Raw genomic sequence first — 7,524 nt, 5'->3', positions numbered from 1 at the left:
TGTTTAAATGATGGATTTTGATTGTAATGGACTTGAATTGATATTAAATGAGTGGTGGGGTGATTGAATTATCAAAATGAAGCAAGGTCAATGATCAATGGATGCCCAAATCAGGGTTTTGGGGGCCACAAGCTTCATCAAGAACCAAGGTCAGATGAATTAGGGTTTGGTGATGCAATAGTCATATTTAGATGTTTCAAAGGTGTGGGTAATGAAAAACTTTGGATTTGAGGGGTCCTCAATGATATGGTCAAGATCCATGGTGAATCATGACTTGTACAAGCCAAATGAGGGTCAAGAGCTAGGGTTAGGGTCCTTGGGTGATCAGATGAATCTTGATGCTTCTTCAAAGAGGACTCACCGTCCAAATTGGTTTTAGAGAGTGAGTGAGATGACTTGAGTTGTCCTCCAAGATTGTGGGATGCTTGAGGAGGGAGATTGGGGTTGAGGTGGCTTGGGCACACCTTAACATGATCAGAGGGTCTTGAGACTTCACAGATGAATCCCATGCCTTGGGTGTGTGGATTATTGTGGATCATTAAGTACAAATGCATATGAGATGACATGTATGGGATGTATGCTCATGAATTATGGTTCAAGAAGGTGATGTGGGGGTGTCATACCCCAAACTTTGCCCTCCCCTTTTTCACTTTTTCATATGACCTATGACTTGAGATTCATTCATGCCTCATTCATGTATATCATTCATTCATATCGACACTCGTTGATTGATCATCATAGATTCAAAGCATGTGGCGTGTAAAACTAAGGTTTGCTTGTGGATCAAACTCTAGAAGCATGACACGACTCTTCACATGATCATCATGGGAACAAATCCCTATTTGTTGGGTCCTTGAGGCAGGGATTCAAGAAGGCCTTATCATGGTACTCCTCAGGGGTTTCAAACCCTAATGTTCGGATGATTTGGTTGTAAGGCCTCATGGATATTCTTTGGACTTTGTCTTAACCATCAAAACCTAATTGAGGCTTGTGGATTGGAGATTTGCTTGTAGGGCATCTTGTTTCATTCAAAGACTTTGTATGGAGAGAATGCATCATGAAACCCTAATGATGAACACTTGGTGCATGTGGGATATTGGAAGTTGAATTTTGATCTTAGGGTTGACCGAAATCTTAATTCATAGGAAGGGGGTTCTTGACTATCTCATTTTGCATCATCAATCCTTAATTTTGACTTCAGGCATAAGATTCATTTATCTGGCCTATATGTCCACATGTTTAGGTTTTCATCCGACTCGAGATTGGATTTAAACATCCATACATATGCATTCATATCTGGTCTTTCTTGGTCCATTAGTGATGTGCACATGGTACTTTCAAGTTCCTTGGTCTTTGACCCTTGAGTTCATGATCACACTAACGCATTGATCTTTGATCCATTATTTGTCTTAGGTCCGTCATGATTCATAAGGGCCCTCATCTAGTGGTTTCATTTCGGTAGCCTGGCCAAGGTAATGTTTGTGGCATCATGCGATCGTGTTTCAATGAATTAAAAAGGGAAGTACACGTATAAGCAAATTTGGTCAAAAGTCATTTGGAAGTCGAGTTTTCAATCCATATAACTTCAACATCATTACATTTAAAATACAAATTCTTCATTCATTTAAGCAAAGCATACATTGTTCTTTACAAAAATAAATCAAAATTCAATTTTACAAAAGTTGACTTTTTATCAACTATTGACTTTTTGGTCAAACATTTGACCAAAGTCAACCATCATTTTTTTCACCCTAGGTTCTTAACACTAATCACATCTTCATCATTGTAGCATCTCATGTTCATCCATGGCCACCATTTACTCCATTAATCAAGCTTTTGCCAAATTGGTCACCATAGCTTGAACTTGCCTTTCTTGCCTTGAAGATGACTCGCAATTCTGCCCACCATGCCTACATCAAGACCATGCCAAGTGAAGCCTACAAAACAAAGCCATAACACATCAAGCATGTCAAACCAATGCATTATCAAAAAACCATATCAACTCATTCAACAAGCATCATATTCATCACATGGCAACATCACTAATCAACTTAACAACATTTCAAATCCACACCATCTATGGCCTATTAATTCAAAAGTTCTAACAATTAAAGCATACACTATATCCCAAGCATAGTTGTTAACAACATGATCAAGCATCAGTCCTTTCTCCATAAGTTCTCCAATCAATTAACCATATTTTAAACAACAAATATTAGCTCATAACTAACAGTGAATCAAGTGAACGAAACCACTGAAGCAAACTGTTCCAAGCAACTGTTTCATAACCTATTTTTTTGTAACCGTAAACCGGCCCACATCACAATGAGTTAATAGAAACCTGAACCATAGCAGAGTTGGTCTTTTAAACTTTCAGGTTGTAGCAAATAAATCTAACAGTTCATTATTAACCAATTCCAATTCAAGCATATACCATATTGCAAACATAGTTATTAAAAATAGGGCAATACTAACATCAATTGCAGTAACATCAATTAACAGAGCAAAACTAACAAAATTTATCAGTAGTTTTAACATTTGTTTCAACAGGTTTTGGGCAGAAGTGTTGAACTGAGCAATAGCAGCTTCACTCGCCAACAAATCCAAATTCTAAAAATGCAAAACAGATTGGCAGCAAAGGAGAAACAGCAGGTGTGTAGTTAACTCTTAAATCTAAATTGCATTTCATAACAAAATCAAACCCTGCACATTATTTTTCAGCAAAAACACATAAGTGAAAATCCTTCCTAACCAGCAGGACTCTGCATTTGCTCAATAGTTCATGACACTCCACTATAACAACTAAATGCATCACAGGAAACCAAAATTACTAACTAACAGAAATCATCAACCCTAACATTTAACAGATTTTTAACGAATAACCAATTAAAACCCCTGAGATTTAACAGAAGTTTACTCTGTTAAATTGAAATCTTATATATGGCAACTTCTCTGCAATTCTCGATGACACAGATTCATTCCTCAAGTTTCTGAGATTCGTGCCCCTCAAATACTCACCCTTCATTTCTCACCAACAAACTTCAGAACCGTTTTTTCCAACTGCCATAACTTCCAAAGCTTCTAACGGAAACTCACACGAACCTCATGTATCCAAGAAAACGCAAATAACGCAATTCAGAAGGAAGAAGATTAGAAGAAGATGAAGTGAATTAGAGTTCAGAGATGAAGGAAGAAGAAGCGTGAGAAGAGGATTCATACCTTTTTTGGTCACTGTGTTGAAACCGTTTGAAGCTCAATCCACAAGGCTCTTTTAAACCGGGAAGAACCTGCAAGCTTCAATCTACAAACTTCACACTCTGCAAACTTAGATCCACAATCTCCCCACGCTATGTAACTTTCAGAATTTATGTGAATTCACTTCTGATTCACCACTCGCACGCAGTTTATACACGCCCCAGAGAAACAACCACGCCGTCGTAGAGACGAGTAGGTGATGAAGCTTAGGCTACGTAACGACCGATTTCGTGGAAGAAGCGACAAGGATCTTGGAACGCGACGGTGACGCCACTTCATGACTAAGCGCTTAATCGCCTTCGTATGTTGGTTTGAACGTTTATTCCGGTTTCTGCATTAGTTCAGATCAAGTACCTAGGTATCTTCTGGGCCTGACTGGTCCGAATAACCACATGTGGTTTGGGCTTGGAGCCCAAACATTCTGTATACACCACCATTCCAGGTTCTTCACCCCATTGGACTTTCTTTTTATTTGTTAATTTAGTTTATGTTAATTATACCCAATTAGGCTATAGAATCAAGAGTAATCATTGTTAATTAGTCTAAGTAGTTTGATTAGATGATTTTGGAACTCAATTACGATTTTATACTTTAGATTAACTAGATTAATTAGGTTTTTTTAGATTTTTATTAGTTTAGTTAGATCTTTAGAATTAAATGTTAAGATTAGACTAATTAGGATTTGATTAGAGAATAATTAGGGATTTAGATTTTAGAAATAATTAGATTGTAGAAGTAGAATTCTAGGCTAATTAAAATATTAGATTAATTAGGTTTTAGATTTTAATTAGTTTATTTGATTTTTAGAACTAGATGTTGACATTAGATTAATTAGGACTATATCTTAATTAATTTAATATTAGTTAATTGGGTTTAGAAATTAATTAGGTAATTAGTTCTTAGAATTTTAGATTTGTTTAGACCTAATCGGATAGTAATTAGAGATTTCATTAATACAATATTTCTCTAATTGACTAAATTATGCACAATGATCATTTTGTCCTTAGGGCCTAAAATCTTGATTTTTAATGCATGTTCCCTTAGTTTAGGGCCGTAATTGGAATTGTCTGATTTTTTTATCTAGTTTATTATTTCAATAGTCTATTACTATACATAATTCTACTTATTTTCAATCCCTCTGATTAGTGTTGACCAAAGGTCACTTTGGTCAACCAAATCTTTTGTAACCGTGCTATAAGCCCCAAGCCTATTTCAAGTGATCAAAAGACCCTTGATCACTTGATATGGCAAGTTCATTGCGTTCAAGCTATTGTGGATATGCAGAATCTCAGGATCTCAAAACCTCAAGGTTCAAATGTAAGATTAAGACTTCAAGTCAACATCAGTCAACCATAACTAGCAAAGTGGATTACTTCTCAAGCACTACAAAGGTATCAACACTTGTCGATCATAATTCAAAGTGTGCGGCACGAACCTTAAGCAATTGAGAAGGAATGGGACTGGAGAATTCCTACCTCCATTCTAAATATCTTTGGGTATGGGACGAATGACCCAGTGCTCATCATATTCACCTTTATTCATAGACTTTAACACAATTTGAATCATACGATTGGCAAGTGTCTCTTCATAAAGCATTAGTGCAACAAGAAAAAGACTACACCAACAACTCATCAATCATAATTCAAAGTGTGGGGCACAAGCCTTAAGCAATAGAGAAAGGATGAGACTGGAGCTTTCCTACACTCATTCTGGATATCTTTGGGCGCGGGACGTTTGGCCCGTGACTCATCGTATTCACCTCTATTCATAGACTTTAGCACAATTTAAATTACATGATTGTCGAGTCTTCTTCTACAACAAATGGCACAACATCAATAAGATCAACACGCGGGATCTCCTGCCAGTAACTTGTTAATTTTGATTCGAGTTGCATGCTATGAGCCTTAATAAACAAATAATGATGAAAGTGGAGAATTCATATCCTTGTCTAGAATATTCTTGGGTACGGGACGAATGACCCAGTTGCTCAAGGAATTCGCCTTTATTCATAGACTTTAGTACAATTTGAATCACACAATTGACAAGTCTTCTTCAAGCAAGCATCAATCATTCAACACTTCAGTATTGAAGCACCATTACCCCCTTCAGTATCAGACTCTCCTCCTGGATGCTCATACATTTCTTGGGATCATGATCTTGGGGTCACATATCCATTTCTCAATCGATTGCTTTATGCATCGCCTATCAGTTCAGACTATGGTGTACTTCATTGCTTGCCTTTAAGGTGCAGACCTTGGCAACTTCTTTTAGCCCATGGAATACAGACTCTGGCTTTTCTTCTCGCCCTCAAGGTGCAGACCTTGGAAACCTCCTTTAGCCCATGGAGTTCAGACTCTAGCTTTATGCTTTTCCCGTGAGGTACAGACATTGGCATCTCGCCTATATAGTTCAGATTGTGGCTTCTTTGTTCATTGCCTATAAGATAAGATCTTGGCCTCCTTGCCCCATTGAGTTCAGACTCTGACCATCTTGATTTTGTCTATACAGTACATACTTTTACATATTATTCTTCCTTACAGTTCATACTTTGGCATTCATTCATCCATCCCATGGAGTTCAGACTCTGGCTATCTCTTTCATTGCCATACGGTTCATACTTTGGCATCATACTCTCTTGCCCTTATAGAGTTCAGACTCTGGAATTCAGATCAGTTCCTTTGCCTTGTATAGTTCAGACTATGGCATGCTTATACATCTTTCCCATGGAGTTCAGACTCTGGCAACCTTTGACATTGTCTTGAAGTTCAGACTTTGGTACTATATTCTTTTTTCCCTTATTAAGTTCAGACTTTGGGAATCTATTCCTTGCCTTTGTATTAGTTTAGACTATGGCATTCATCTATCTTGATCTGTGGAGTTCATACTCTAGATATATCTCATTTCTCCTCGTGGTTGATCACCATCTTTGGTTAGTACCACATTCCTGCTTGTTAAGCAATTTGCCTTTCAGCAATCAATCCTATCAATCTCGTCCCCTTTTGTTTCAGCCATACCAGGATGAACTATAATTGGTCTGACTCTCTCATTGCACAATGAGAATACGTAGGCACGAGGATGTGAATCCTTTGCGAGCACACTCTTAATTATTCCTCCTTTCGCCTTAGGGCACCATTCATATCTTTCATGATCCATGATCTACCTTCAATCATTGAACCGTTCACCTTAGTGACATACTGTTTCTTTGAAACTAAACATAGTTTTCTTTGGAATTCCATATATACCCTTTTAAGACCATACGGTGGCAATCTGCATTTGTAAATAGAGTTGTTTGGCTTGTACCCAGACATTTTATTTCTTCTTTTTCGATCGATAAGCCAATTTCCCTCTATGGTACAAATTCCACTTCTCCTCTGGATTGCAATGTATACCATGACCTTTGGTTTCAAACTATACCTTTTCAGTCACTTGTTACCAAAACCCCTAATTTTTTGACTTTGGTCATTCATTCCATTCATTTCCATGATGCATTCATATTCTGTCTTCATTCACTCCATGTGATACACCCTATCTTTGAGCCAAATACATTATCCTTTGTGCCCCATCTTGTGTCAGCTTGTGAATCAAGATTTGTTTGGCTTGTACCCAAACACCTAATTCATTATTTTTGGTAAGAAAATACAGTGGGTATGCCTAGTTTCCTCCAGATCTTAGTCTATACCAGTTTTACTCTTGAGTTCATATTTCACCCCTTATTGGAGTTCAAATCAGATTATCATTTGGTTTAGACCATACTTTCTATCATAATTCTTTTCACCTCCCACCTCTAGTTCTTTGAACTACGGAGCTCTGAATTCCTCATTACACTATGAGGATACGTAGGCATGAGGGCCCCAATCCTCACCGAGCACTTTATCTATTTCTTTTCCTTTCCTTATTCATTTGCGAGTAATCTTTAGATATCACACCTATTCGAGCAAGAACGATCAAAACGGTTCCCATGGAGTACCATGGATGTTTGGGGTGCTAATACCTTCCCCTTGCATAACCGACTTCCTTACCCAACATGTCTCTTTCCCACGGGTTTTATCGATGTTTTCCCTTTCCTTCGGGAATAAATAAAGTTCGATGGCGACTCTGTGGTATTTTCGAGCGTGCGATGCGTTCGGGTATATTTCCGCTAGCTTCAGGGGATATGGTAAATTTTAATGGTATGACAGCTGCCCCTATTTAATCTTCTCGTACCTGAATGTATGGATATCAATGGCTTCCAATGCGTTCAAGGTAGGAAGGATTAAATATTAAAAGGAG

At 37.7% G+C, this 7,524-nt stretch overlaps 1 long non-coding RNA gene across 2 annotated transcripts; it reads right to left on the bottom strand.

The window, feature by feature from the left end:
- Window positions 1–1,594: 1,594 nt before the first annotated feature.
- On the bottom strand, window positions 1,595–3,654 carry LOC127075212 (uncharacterized). Of its 2 annotated transcripts, none has more exons than XR_007786254.1 (2): window positions 3,220–3,654; window positions 1,595–1,937 (listed from the first exon to the last, which is right to left on the bottom strand). It is a non-coding gene; the product is annotated as an uncharacterized LOC127075212 (long non-coding RNA). The 2 variants fall into 2 exon arrangements; XR_007786255.1 differs by lacking the exon at window positions 3,220–3,654 and adding an exon at window positions 2,918–3,213.
- Window positions 3,655–7,524: the final 3,870 nt, after the last annotated feature.

This window comes from Lathyrus oleraceus, chromosome 4 (genome assembly GCF_024323335.1).
Source record: "Lathyrus oleraceus cultivar Zhongwan6 chromosome 4, CAAS_Psat_ZW6_1.0, whole genome shotgun sequence".
NCBI classification, from domain to species: Eukaryota; Viridiplantae; Streptophyta; class Magnoliopsida; order Fabales; family Fabaceae; genus Lathyrus; species Lathyrus oleraceus.
The sequence above is the reverse complement of the archived record's forward strand: the minus strand, read 5'-3'. Positions and strand labels throughout refer to the sequence as shown.